Raw genomic sequence first — 15132 nt, forward strand, 5'->3', positions numbered from 1 at the left:
CATGTCTGTTGTCTAAACTGGGTTGCACCTCAAGCTTGGTGCCTCCGAGACTAGCATAGTACTAGGGCTTGCCCAAATTTACTGCAGTTACTGAGTTCTGACTGCCACTCAAATTTATTCTGGGCCTGAGACCCCTTTATTCAGCCAATGATGCAGCCAACTAGAACTTTGGGTCTTCCTGTTGAAGCAGAGGATTCCCATCTGGCCCGGTACTGGTCTAAATGCTTCTTTAAGGGCACTGGCATAATCTTTCCCTGTGTTGTGTTCCACAGTAACAGGGCAATGTTTGATTCCAATGCAAATTCCCACCGTCAATTGTTCTACCTCCCCCAGCCAAACATTTTCTCCACTCTTTGTTGCCTGGGGTTGGGGAAAGGTGATGTAGGCAATACAACGCTATCTTTTCTACCCTATTTGATGACTCTTTATTTTTTATTATGTTAAAACTAAGTGCTTAATAAAGCACCTGATAATTTGGTTCTTATGAATGTTTCGTTGAGTGGATGGTTGTTTGATTTGGTATTCTGGCAGAGGGATGATAGCTCGAGTTTTCTATTTACACGTCTTTCTCCATCTCATCTCCCAAACTTCTTTGTAAGATTATTTATCCATGTGTATATTGCTTCTTAAAATCCCAAGTAGGTTGAGGGAAGGTTTCTATCATAAGCCTATCATTTCAAAAGAAGATTTCAAACTTTTTAAATCTCAAGATATGCATATTGTTTTCTAGAAATGTACTTTGAAAATGACTTTATCTGAAATCTGCATAGTGCCCTATCCATATCTCCTTTGTCACTCTGGTTGATATCCTTGCTTTTGAAAGGAGTAGCTCTTTCAATTATTTTATTATTTAGACTTTTATCTATCACATAGTTTCATTAAAATTGTTTCTGTATAATCATTTATTTTATATATTGACTCTGTGATTTCATGAAAGACAAGAAAATAATGGCTCCACACTAACATCTGTATACCAGTACTGCTCTCAATTGGTCTTTCTTTTCGTGAGAGTTACATGTCCCCAGTTTTAGGTATTAGATGATGAAATAAGCACAAACCAAAAGTCCTATCATTGAAACAAAAGTTCTAATACTTTGAGAAGATAATACCATCTACAACAATAGATACTGAGTTTTTACCTAATGTTCAGGAATAGACATTGTTTTAATTTCAGATAAGGTTCCTCTCAAAACCCACAGTGCTCCTGTACATAGGCTTTTAAGGTTTACCAAATTAGAAAAATTTTGCTACTAGTTAGTTTCCTCCTCAACCTTATCCAATTTCTTATCTAGTTATATAGGGTAATATTAAACTGAAAATAAAAGGGATTACCAGCTAAAATTGAAAAGTTTGAGAACTTTCAGACAAATGGTACTTTTATGAGTAGATAGTTACACTGGCCACTTTCAATGTTCTTCTTCTTCAAGTTTGATACATATTCAGGGGAATACAGAAAGAAACTATAAATTCTGTCATATAGTAGTCCTATCTTATCTGCAGTTTCACTTTCCACAGTTATGGTTACCCAAAAATTATATAATATTTTTCAGAAATAAACAAGATATAAGTTTTAAATTGGCTGCTGTTCTGAGTATATATGCTACCTACCTGTTAGTATCTTAATATTGTCTCAATTACTGACTGTCAATGTTTCTCAGTGTGGCTCGAAGTTCCACACAATGGCTGTGTTCAAGTAATCTTTTCTTAATAATAATGCCACTCTCAAAGTACAAGAGTTGTAATGCTGGCAGTTTGGATATAACAAAGTGAAGCTGCAAAGTGCTCCCTTTAAGTAAAATAAAAAGAACATTTCTAATTTAATAAGAAAAAATTGTATACTAGTCTGCTAATATCCATGGTAAGAACAAATCTTCTATCTATGAAATTATGAAGAAGGAAACAGAAGTTTATGCTAGTTTTTCTTTCACACCTCAGACTGCAAAAGTTAAGCCACAATGTGTGATTTGTGCTTGGTCAATATGCAAAAGGGATTAAATTTGTGGGTTTAGACATGAACAGAAATGTGTTCTAATTGACAGCAATCAAGTTTGGTTTTATCTATAGTTTCAGGCATCCACTCTTGGAATGTATTCCCTGAGGCTAAGATGGGACTACTGGGTTTCTTTTTTCCAAACATATAAATAAAATCAATTGATTTGGACTACCCTTTAAATAGACCTGCTCATGTCTTCAGACTTCAATGGCCTAGAATGTGAACCAATAGTAGTAAGAAGATTATTCTATCATTGAGTATATGAAGAAGAAAGAAGACCTTTTTATGAGAGTAACGTTTCTTCTTTGTCTTTGAAGCAAAGACAATAAAATACTACAAACTTTTACAAATTCAAAAGATAAGAAATGAAAAGCCAATATTGGAAAATACTGTCTTTACATACCAGAAATACTCAATGAGACAGATCCAAGATGGCACTTGTATCAAGGTGACTGGGGCAGGGCTGTGGGGTGTCCCAAAGATGCTCACTGTTCCCTGATCGGATGTGTTTTCTCAGGTCCTTGGGCTTCACTCACTCAAGAATGGAGAGAGTGCCCCGGTGACATGGTGAGTTCGTTAAAGTAAGTATCGATCCAGAGAGTTTTGCACAAAGCTATTTATTAGGCAGAGAGAGAGAGAGAGAGAGAGAGAGAGAGAGAGAGAGAGAAAGAAAAATAGAGAGCGAGAAAGAGGGAGCAAGCTCCCATGCTGTCCTCAGAGGGGATCCAGAGATGGAGTCCTTATAGGTAAGGGAATGGGTGGATTTCGATGGGGTCTGTATAAGTAAGGGAGTAGTGGGGATTTTAACCCCAGAGTTACTCCCACCCCATTCATGTTCTTGTTCAGTGAGAGCAGTTCTTCCAAACTTCCCCTGGAGTGATTGATTTTTGACTCATGCTGGACTGGCCATCAGGCCCACAGCAGAATCCCTCCTTCCAGGGATTTGGTGGTCTTTTTAAACGAAGGAGCACACCTGAAGTTTTACCTAGCCTACCCAGGGGATAGTTTGACAAAGAACCCTAGGTTTCCAGATGGGGAGGTGGATGGAGACATGGTGCTGGGAAGTTTTTGCCTTTGAAACCATGCCTTTTGTGGACACGGGAAGAGAAGTTAACATAGTCCCTCAGCACTTGCCTTCCACCATTTCATGCCCCACTGGGGATCTCTACTGAAAAAGATTGGGAGAGTCCCTTGGCCAGTGGGGACCCCAACCAGATCATCCAGATGCTGTACCGTAAATCTTGCTCAAGGCATCACACTAACTGATTGCAGGGCCTTGAGGAACCTAAAATAAGCAGCTCCTACCGTAAATCTTACTGAAGAGAAGCCCTATCTCCCACATGTGTGCAAGGCCATGAGGATGACCAATCTTTAACCTTTTCTCAATTATAATACTAAAAATTACACCCAGTATGAAGATTTAACATGCTAATAAGACACGTGATCCATGTGCTTAAAAGTTCCCTGCCTCTACGTGCCTGAAAATCATTTCTTTCCCAACTTAGACCCTTATAAACAAATGCCTTCCCAATTCCTTTGCAGGGAGCAGGCCAGAGAATCTCTTTTTTGCTGCCTCCCTTATGCCCAGGCATAAGCTCCAATAATGTCTTGTTTCGATAAACTCTTTGGGCCCTGTTTTAATTTCTGTTGTATTCAGAACCAAAGAACCCATGGTGGATAACACAGAGACTCTAGAAATTAGGCTAGTTTAAGAAATCAGTGTTTCAAGATTGATGTCTGTTGCAGCTAGAGCAACCACATTTGGAACATAAACTGCCATGTTGACTTCTGATCAACCCTGGTTCCTGGAATGCCTCTGAGGCTTTGAGTTTATTGTTCCTTGTGTAAGAGCATATACTTACAATAAATCCTTCCCTTAGAGCAAATTTCTACCTATTTCCTCTGAAACATGGGTGCCCCTGACCTATGGCATACCATCTCTGGGTCTGGGGGTAATGGTGCAGAGATCCATCATCTCGTTGTGCCACCACCTGAGACACAGATGTAGCTTCTGTACATAAGTCTCTATTAAAAGTTTCTTCAAAAGAAACTGAGTTTGACAACCTCTTTCTTTGGCCTCTCAGCTTTCTGGGATTTTGGGGTAGGCTGGCATAGACCTGCCTACTGTGAAATGACATCTGATTAAAAAGAGTGGTGATGTGAGAGGAATACAACAGAAAGAAGGTGCTTGGTCTGATTGTTGGTGTCTCCACAACATTTATGTTTAAAATCCATAATGTGATGACATTAAGAAGTGAGGTCTTTAAAAGTTGATTAGGTCATAAGAAGGTGAAGACTAAACTTTAACTATTGCCTTTTGTTCTAAGTTTCTCCCTGAAGGGCTCAGAGAAAGTTACTCCCCTGTTATCAGTCAACATTTTTCTACTGACTCCGAATTTTTAAACAAAGCTTCTCTTTATTCAACAATTACAAGTCAGAAAAATCGTTAAATATACCTGTGACCCGTAAGCCTCTGCTTAAACATATCACAAACTTTTAGGCTAAAATCAATGTGTAAACTTAATGTATTGATGTATAATTTTGCCTGTAGCTTCCACTTTCCTGAGTTCCTGCAAGTAACTCAATGAAATATGTGGCGAGAGCTGCATAGCAGGAAACACACTTGTCCTGATTAACAGGAGACATACTCATCCTCATTAGTCACCTGAGGGCAAGAAAATAAAAAATGCTGTCAGCATATTTATTTCAAAAATCTCTTACAGATTACTCCTCATGTTTCATGCTATGGGCTCCAAAATTAAAATTTAATTCTAAGAGTTTTCATAGTAATCGAGTAGCATTCCTAATAAAACCTAAAATTTTATGTTGGGTATTTTATTTATAATTATATTACGTTATTGATTATTTTTTAGAAAATTTGCATTACTTCAACATTGATTATTTTATACATATTCATAATATATTAATATTTACATTTGTAAAAGAAAATTTAGAAAGTCATAGGATCACCCAAATGTATGCAAAAAGGAAGATAATTATAATGTCCTCTTCCTAATGAAGGCTGTAACTAACAGTATGCATCAGCCAGATCCCCATGGAGAAGCAAAAGGCATCAGACATCAAGGAAGGAAAGTCACCACAGATATTTCATAAATAGATTATTTGCTAGTTTCCAATAACAAGGGCATGCAAATTGTGTCTTTAGGTCTACAATCTAAGCCTAGCTCTGAAAACTTCACACTGAAAATGTTCATTGCAAGCTTATCTTCCCAGATACAGAATTAAGTCAAGACGCCTATCACCTGCCCGAAGACATCTGCATAATTGATTGCTTATTTTGTTTTTAATCTCCAGACATACATCTTATGTAAAATGTAGTATTCACCTAACCACCTCCCTGCCTCTTGTCCTATATGCATCCCCACCCTCCTTTCAAGAAATGTAAAAATACCTAATCTCCTGAGAACATCTGTAGAAAAACAAAGATGTGTCTGTGGTTCATGTTTTTCCTGGACACACCCTAAAATAACTTAATAAGTTTTGATGATTGCAACTTATCCCTCAGTTACTCATTTCAGTTGTCACATTTATAATTAATATATTGCCCAGGATTTGTTTTTTATATTTTATACCCTTTATTGTTGGTATTTTTCAAAGCATGCATCTTTTATATTCATTGTGTTATCAAGTATTTTACTGAAGTCTTCAGTAATTTTAAGTAAAAAATAAAATATATGCAAATAGTATTAATATTATATTGATTATCATGCATATTTGTACATTTTTTTCTGTTATCACACTCTAAATATGTTAATGCGATGATAAATTTTAATGAAGATTCTGGGGATACTCACCTTGCTGTTTTTCTTTTCCCCGAGAGAAAAGGAAAATATCAAAGCCTTATATATGTACTTGCTAAATATTGGCCAGAAAGTGATGGCACTTGGGTATCAATTTTAAATAAATTAGAAAATCTGGAGTTGAGAAGTTTTGAAAATGTAGCTGTTGACCACCTTGTCAATGAAATGACTCCTCAAATAAATCCCATACAAGGGAGACTGAAGAAATAAACCCTGTGCTGGAATCTTTTTTTAAGGGCACCTTTGAAATAAGCAATTGATTGAAATAAAACTTATTTCTATAAAATTTATCTATTTAAAGTAAAAAAATACATGGTAATTATAATCACATAGTTTTATAACTTTCAAAAATATCTAATTTCAAAACATTTTCAACACCCCAAGAAGAAATCCCATAGCCATCATTAGTCAATCTCTATTTCCTTCTGTCCTAAATTTCTCCAAATGATTAATTTACTTTTTGTATCACTGATTCACTTTTTATGTCTTTGGATTTGTCTATTCTGGACATTATACATGAATAGGATTATGTAATATGTGGTGTTTTATAACTGGCTTCTTTCACTTAGCATAAGGATTATAAAATTCATCCAAGTTCCAATATATATCATAATTTTATTTATTTTTATTGCTAAAAAATATTCCATTGTCTGAAAAAACATGTTTTGATTTTTCATCTATCAGCTGGTGGAAATTTGAGGTGTCTTAATTTTTTGGCCATGCTAGTGCAGCCAACCCCACCATGCTGCCACAGCCGTGATGGCACATGCAAGTGAATATGGATCCTGCTTCCATTGCTATTATGAAACACATTGGCCCACAACATTCATCATAGTGTTGGGGCCAAAGCTGTGGGAAATTGTTACCACCAGACCTGTCTTAAGAAATCCTGAAGGGAATGCTAAATATGTAAAACAAACACTATTATCAGCCACCACAAGAAATCCTCACTTGAGTACATAGACCGTTGATACTCTAAAGCAATTACAAAACCAAATCTGTATGATAACCAGCTAGCAACATGATGATAGGATCAAATCTGCACATATCGATATTAGCTTTGAATGTAATCAGGATACACGCCCTGATTAAAAGGCACAGAATAGCAAGTTGAATAAACAATTTGGATACAACTGTATGCTGTCTTCAAGGAAACCATTCCACATGGAATGATACCCATAAATCAAAGTAAAGGGACTGAGAAAAATCTACCAAAGAACCAAAACAGAAAAGCAGGAGTTGTTATTTTAATTCTAAACAAAGCTGATTTTAAACTAACAACAATAAAAAAAAGACAAAGAGGGTATTAAATAATGAAAAAGGATTCAATTCAACAAGAAAACCTAACTATATGCATGCCCAACACAAGAGCATCAATAATAATAAAACAACTTCTTAGAGACCTATGAAGAGACTTACATAACCACACAATAATAATGATAGACTTTAACACCCCTGTAGCATTAGACAGATTATCTAGGTGGAAAACTAACAAAGATATTTAACACCTAAAATTGGCCCTTGATCAAATGAGCCTAACAGGTATCTGCAGAACTCTTCACTCAAAATCAGCAAAATATACATTTTCACATCGGAACATAACATGTATTTTAAAATCAATCATATAATCACACATAAAACAATCCTTAACAAATTGAAAAAAAAAAAACAATTATACCAACCACATTCAAGTACCACAGTGCAATAAAGATAGAAATAAATAATAATAATAACTCAAAAACATATGTTTACATGGAAATTAAACAACCTGTTCCTGAATGACTTTTGGGTAAACAATGAAATTAAAGTAGAAATCAAGAAATTTTTTGAAACTAATGAGAACAAAGATATATCATGTCAGAATCTCTGGGACAAAATGGAAGAAGTGTTAAGAGGGAAGTTTGTGGCACTAAACACCCACAACAAAATGTTAGAAAGATCTCAAACTAACAACCTAAGATCACAACTAGAAGAACTAGATAAACAGTAGCAAACCAATCTCAAAGCCAGCAGAAAATAAGAAACAGCCAAAATCAGGGCTGACTTGATGGAAACTGAGACATTAAAAACAGTACAAAACATCAGCAAATCCAGCCGTTGTTTTAATTTGAAAAAATAAATAAAATTGATAGACTGCTAGCAAGACTAATAAAGAAAAAAAGGCATAAGGTACAAATAAACACCATCAGAAATGGCAAAGGGAACATTATTGCTAATGCCTCAGAAATAGAAAAAAACCTCAGAAACTACTATGAACACCTCAATGCACAGACTAGAAAATCCAGAAGAAATAGACAAATTTCTGGAAACTTATAACATCCCAAGATTAAACCAGGAAGAAATTGAAACCCTAAACAAAATGGTACATTGATCATTGATACTAACTAATAATAATAAGCTCCCAAATTGAATTAGTAATAAGAAGCCCACCAATAAGATAAAGCTCATACAACTTCACAGCTGAATTCTACCAGATTTATAAAGAAGAATTGGTATAATTTCTATTGAAATGATTTGAAAGCATTGAGAGAGAGAGAGAGACTCCCCCCCCTAACTTATTCTATTCGGGAAGCATTAGTCTGATAACCTGGCAGAGACACAATAAGCAAAGGAAACTTTGGGCCAATATGCTTGATGAACATAGATTCAAAATCCTCAACAAATACTAGCAAACCAAATCCATCTGCACATCAAAAGGCTAATCCAGCCTGGTCAATTATGCTTTATACCTGGGATGCAAGGCTAATTCAGCACAGATAAATCAAGAAATGTGATTCATCACACAAAGAGAAATAGAAACAAAATTCCATGAACATCTTAATCTATGCAAAAAGACTTTCCATTGAGTTCAAAATCCCTTCATGTTAAAAACTTTCAACAAACTAGACATTGAAGGAAAGCACCACAAATTGTAAGAGGCATCTATGACAAACCCACAGCTGACATCATACTAAATAAGCAAAAGCTGAAAGCATTCCCCTTGAGAACTGGAATAAGCCAAGGATGCCTACTCTCAACCCTCCTATTCAAAATTGTATTGGAAATGCTAGCCAGAGGAATCATGGAAGAGAAAAAAATAAGGCATCCAAACAAAAGGAGAGAAATCAAACTATCTCTGTTTGCAGATGATGTGATTCTCTACCTAGAAAACCCCATAATCTCTGTTCAAAAGCTCCTTCAGTTGATAACTTTAGCAAACTTTACAAAATCAATGTATGAAAGTCAGTAGCATTTCAATGCACAAATAACATTTAATCCGAGAGCCAAATAAAAAATTCAATGATATTCACAATAACCACAAAAAGAATAAAATACATAGGAATACAACTACCAGAGAAGTGAACGATCTCTACAAAGAAAATTACAAAATACCACTGGAAGAAATCAGAGAAGACACAAACAAAGAGAAAAAGTCCCATGCTAATGGATAGGAAGAACAAATATCATCAGAATGGCCATACTGCCCAAAGTAGTTTTGGCAGTTTCTACTCCTATCAAACTACCAATGATATTTTTCACAGAACTAGAAACAAACTGTTTTAAAATTCATATAGAACCAAAAATGGAGCCCAAATAACCAACACAAATCTAAGAAAAAGAACAAAGCTAGAGGCATCATGGGACATGACTTCAAAGTATGTTACAAGGTCACAGTAATCAAAACAATATGATATTGGAACTGAAACAGACACATAGATCAATGTAACAGAATGGAGAACACAAAAACAAACCTGCACACCTACAGTCATCTGATCTCCAATAAAGCTGACAATAATAAGCAATGGGAAAACTACTGCTGAATTAGTCTATTCTCATGCTGCTAATCAAAGCATATCTGAGACTAGATAATTTATAAAGAATATAGGTTTATTTGACTTACAGTTCCATATGGCTGTGGAAGTCTTACAATCATATGGAAGGAAAAGGAGGAGCTAAGTCACATCTTGCATAATGGCAGGCAAAATAGAGAGTATCTACAAGGTGAACTTCCCTTTATAAAATCATCAGATCTTGTGAGACTCATTCACTATCACAAGAACAAAATGGGAAAGACCAGTAATCATTATTCAGTGGGGGAATCTTTTTACTTTTAACTTCTGCACCAATCTAACATTGTTTTTTTCTGGTTCTGTGAAAATATCATGGTAGTTTGACAGGAGAAGCCACTACCGAAATTGCTTTGGGTACTATTTTGCCATTAAAGTGATGGCAAAAACTGCAATTACTTTTGCACCAAAGTCTTGTACAATATACCACTAAATACTATGTAACCATAAAAAAGAACAAGATCATGTTCTTTGCAACAACTTGTTTGGTTAGGCCATTATCGTAAACAAGCTAACACAAGAGCAGAAAACTAAATACTGCAGGTTCTCATTTATGATTGGGAGCTAAATATTGAGTTCACATGGACACCAAGAAAGGAAATACAGACACAAGGACCTACGTGATGGTGGAGGGTGGGAGAAGGGTAAGAATGGAAAATCTACCTATCTGGTACTATGTTAATTATGTGGGTGATGAAATATCTGTACATAAACCTCCATCATCCACAATTTACCTGTATAATAAACCTGCACATGTACCTTGAACCTAAAACGTAAGTTAAGAAAAATAATGCTGCTATGAGCATTTACATAAAAGTTTTTTTGTGTATAGACATTTTCACTTTTGGGGGTGTATAACTAGGAATAGAATTTCTAATTTTGTGTTTAAGATTTGGAGGCACTGCCAATTTTTTGCAAAGTGGCTTCACAATGTTCTTTTTCCCAATGTTAATAACATTTTAAAATAGGGAGAGGATCCAAGATAGTGGATTAGACACAACTCCTGTGCACAACACCCAGTGAGAGAGACACAGAAACCCAGAGACCCCCTAGCTCCAACTGAGGTGCCAGGTGCATTTCAACGGCTCTGGTCCAAGGGTGAGCAAAGCCCACTCTGGGCAAACCGAGGTGGGGAGGTGTGCTGATTCACCCAGAAAGTGCATCAGACTAGCGAGTCAGAGGCTCCACCTCTGGTGCTCTGGTCCAGATACAGCCCTTCCCCTAACGCCTCAGCAATACACAGAACAGGGGATCTTTATCAGTCAAGTGATGGGAATTACAAGTGTAGAGTTTAATAAGAGTCTGCAGACGGAGCTATTGCCCCCTACCCCCGCCTGGAGAGAGAAGCAGCTGTAAGCGGGAGCAGCTGGGTGGCCCCTACCCCATGACTGGAGAGAGAGATAACTGAAAGGGGGAGACTGTTGGGTGTGGCTGGACGGGTCCCTAACCTCCCCCACAAATCCCAGAAGGCTGAAGCTCTGACTCTAGTGGGTTGCATAGCCAGTGCCACAGTATGAGATGAACGCTGAATGATCCAGTCCAGTGGAGGAAGGGCACAACCCACCACTAGAGGGGTGGTACTGGGCTACATGTTTTGACAAAAAACACAGGAAGCCTAGGTAGCAACAGGACAGCAGCGTTCTTGACAACCCAGCAGTGCCTAAAGTTCAGTGGAAGAGGTGCACCTAATCTCCCAGCATAAACAAAAAAAGACACAGGAAGTTTCCCTAGTAACCTGAAGGAGTCCCTAGAAACCCAGTAGTGCCCCCACAGGCAGACAAGCAACCTCATCAAGCAGCTGTCTGACACCACAGCCAGGAAAATCCACAAAGATAGGAAAAAGCCAGCACAAAAAAAGGTGAAACCACCAAAGACCAGAACACCTCTTCTTCAAGGGATCACCACTCCTCAACAACACAGGATCACAACTTGACCGAGAAGGAGTGTGAAGAATTGATGGAAACAGGATTCAGAAGGTGGATAATAACAAACTTTTCAGAGCTAAAGGAACATGTTCTAACTCAATGCAAAGAAACAAAAAACCTTGAGAAAAGGTTAGACGAAATGCTAACTAGAATAACCAGCTTAGAGAAGAACATAACCAACTTGATGGAGTTGAAGAACACAGCACGAGAACTATGTGAAGCAAACACAAGTCTTAATAGCCGAATTGATCAAGCAGAAGAAAGAATATCAGAGATTGAATATCAACTCAATGAAATAAAAAGAGAAGGCAATACAAGAGAAAAAAGAGTGAAAAGGAATGAACAAAGCCTCTAAGAAATATGGGATTATGTGAAAAAAACTAATCTACGCTTGATTGGTGTACCTTAATATGATGGGGAGAATGAATCCAAGCTGGAAAACACACTCCAGGATATTATCCAGGAGAACTTCCCCAGCCTAGCAAGACAGTTCAAATTTCAAATTCAAGAAATACAGAGAACTCAACAAAGATATTCCTCAAGAAGAGCAACCCCAAGGCACATAATTGTCAGATTCACCAGGGTCAAAATGAAGAAAAAAATGCTAAGAGCAGCCAGAGAGAAAGGTCAGGTCACCCAAAGAGGGAAGCCAATCAGACACACCGCAGATATCTCAGCAGAAACTCTACAAGCCAAAAAAGAGTGGGGGCCAATATTTAACATCCTTAAAGAAAAGAACTTTCAACCCAGAATCTCACATCCAGCCAGACTAAGCTTCATAAGTGAAGGAGAAATAAAATCCTTTATGGACAAGCAATTATTGAGAGATTTGTCACCACCAGACCTGTCCTATAAGAGCTCCCAAAAGAAACACTAAGCATGGAAAGGAACAAGTACCAGTCACTGCAAAAGCAAACCAGTTGGCAAAGGCCAAAAATGCAATGAAGAAAATGAGTCAACTAATGAGAAAGAAAACCAGCCAGTAACAAAATGGCAGGATCAAATTCACACAATATTAACAGTGAATGTAAATGGCCTAAATTCCCCAATCAAAAGACACAGACTGGAAAACTGGATAAAAAGTCAGAAGTCATCGGTGTGCTGTTTTCAAGAAACCCATTTCACATACAAAGACACATGTAGACTCAAAATAAAGGGATGGAAGAAGATTTACCAAGCAAATGGAGAACAACAACAACAACAACAAAAAAGCAGGGATTGCAATCCTAGTCTCTGATAAAATGGGCTTCAAACCAATAAAGATCAAAAGAGACAAAGAAGGATATTACAGAATGGTAAAAGGATTAATCCAACAGAAAGAGCTAACTATCTTAAATATATACATCCCCAACACAGAAGCACCCAGATACATAAAACAAGTTCTTAATGACCTAAAACGAGATTTAGACTCCCACACAATAATAATGGGAGACTTCAATACTCCACTGTTAATATTAAACAGATCAACAAGACAGAAAATTAACAAGGATATCCAGGACTTGAACACAGAGCTGGACCAAGTGGACCTAATAGACACATACAGAACGCTCCACCCCAAATCCACAAAATATACATTTTTCTCAGCACCACATTGCACTTACTCTAAAACTGACCACATCATTGGAAGCAAATCACTCCTCAGCAAAAGCAAAAGAACAGAAATTATAACAAACAGTCTATAAGACTACAGCACAATCATACTAGAACTCAGGTTCAAGAAACACACTCAAACCACACAATTACTTGGAAACTGAACAACTTGCTTCTGAATGTTGACTGGATAAACAATGAAATAAAGACAGAAGTAAAGATGTTCTTTGAAACCAACAAGAATGAAGACGCAACTTACCAGAATCTCTGGGACACATTTAAAACAGTATGCAGAGGGAAATTCATAGCAATGAATGCTGACCAGAGAAGAGAGGAAAGATCTAAAATCAGTACCCTATCATCAAAATTGAAAGAACTAGAGGAGCAAGATAGAAAAAAAAAAAAAAACTCAAAAGCTAGCTGAAGACAAGAGATAACTAAGATCAGAGCAGAACTAAAGGAGACAGAGACAAAAAACCCTTCAAAAAATCAATAAATCCAGAAACTGGTTTTTTGAAAAGATCAACAAAATAGACCACTAGCCAGATTAATAAAAAAAAGAAAAGGAAGAAGAATCAGATAGAGGCAATAAAAAACAAAGGGGATAACACCACTGATGTCACAGAAATACAAACTACCATCAGAGATTACTACAAACAGCTCTACTCACATAAACCAGTAGACCAGGAAGAAATGGATAAATTTCTAGACATTTGTACACTACCAAAACTAAACCAGGAGGAAGCTGAAACCTTGAATAAACCAATAACAAGGGCTGAAATAAAGGCAGCAATCAATAAATAAATAGAGGCAGCAATCAATAGAGCCAGAAAAAGTCCAGGTCCAGATGGGTTCACAGCCGAATTCTACCAGATGTACAAAGAGGAGCTGTTCCATTCCTTCTGAAACTATATCAAACAATATAAAAGAAGGGAATCATCCTGAACTCATTTTATGAGACCAAAATCATCCTGATACCAAAACCAGGCAGAGACTCAACTGAAAAAGAAAACTTCAGCCCAATATCCATGATGAACATCGATGCAAAAAACTTCAATAAAATACTGGCGAACAGATTGCAACAGCCCATCAAGAAGCTTATCCATCATGACCAAGTAGGCTTCATCCTGGGGATGCAAGGCTGTTTCAACATATGCAAATCCATAAATGTAATCCATCACATAAAGGGAACCAAAGACAAAAACCCCATGATTATCTCAATAGATGTAGAAAAGGCCTTTGATAAAATTCACCAGCACTTCATGCTAAAAACTCTCAATAAACTAGGTATTGATGGAATGTATCATAAAATAATAAAAACTATATATGACAAACATACAGCCAATATCATACTGAACAGGCAAAAGCCAGAAGAATTCCCTTTGAAATCAGGCACTAGACAAGGAAGCCCTCTGTCACCACTTCTATTCAACATAATATTGGAAGTTCCAGCCAGAGCTATCAGGCAAGAAAAAGAAATAAAGGGTATTCAATTAGGAAAGGAGGAAGTCAAACTGTCTCTATTTGCAGATGACATAATTGTATATCTAAAAGACCCCATTGTCTCAGCCCAAAATGTTCTCAAACTGATAAGCAACTTCGACAAAGTCTCAGGATACAAAATCAATGTGCAAAAATTACAAGCATTCCTATATACAAATAACAGACTAACAGAGAGCCAAATCAAGAGCAAACACCCATTCACAATTGCTACAAAGAGAATAAAATACCTAGAAATACAACTAACAAATTATGCAAAGGACCTCTTCAAGGAGAACTACAAACCACTGCTCAATGAAATAAGAGAGGACACAAACAGTTGGAGAAACATTCCATGCTTATGGGTAGGAAGAATCAATATCATGAAAATGGCCATACTGCCCAAAGTAATCTATAGGTTCAATGCTATCCCCATCAAGCGACCAATGACCTTCTTCACAGAACTGGAAAAAAAAACTTTAAACTTCATATGGAAT

General features: G+C 36.8%; 1 long non-coding RNA gene across 1 annotated transcript in view; it reads left to right on the forward strand.

Annotated features, from left to right (window-relative positions):
• LOC118152096 (uncharacterized) overlaps positions 1 to 15132 on the forward strand; it is a 60916-nt gene that overhangs the window by 38431 nt on the left and 7353 nt on the right. Inside the window, exon 3 of the long non-coding RNA XR_008479911.2 lies at positions 2511 to 2574. This is a non-coding gene — a long non-coding RNA (uncharacterized LOC118152096). The remainder of the gene's footprint in view (positions 1 to 2510; positions 2575 to 15132) is intronic.

The sequence above is a fragment of the Callithrix jacchus genome, chromosome 3 (genome assembly GCF_049354715.1).
Source record: "Callithrix jacchus isolate 240 chromosome 3, calJac240_pri, whole genome shotgun sequence".
Taxonomy (NCBI): Eukaryota; Metazoa; Chordata; class Mammalia; order Primates; family Cebidae; genus Callithrix; species Callithrix jacchus.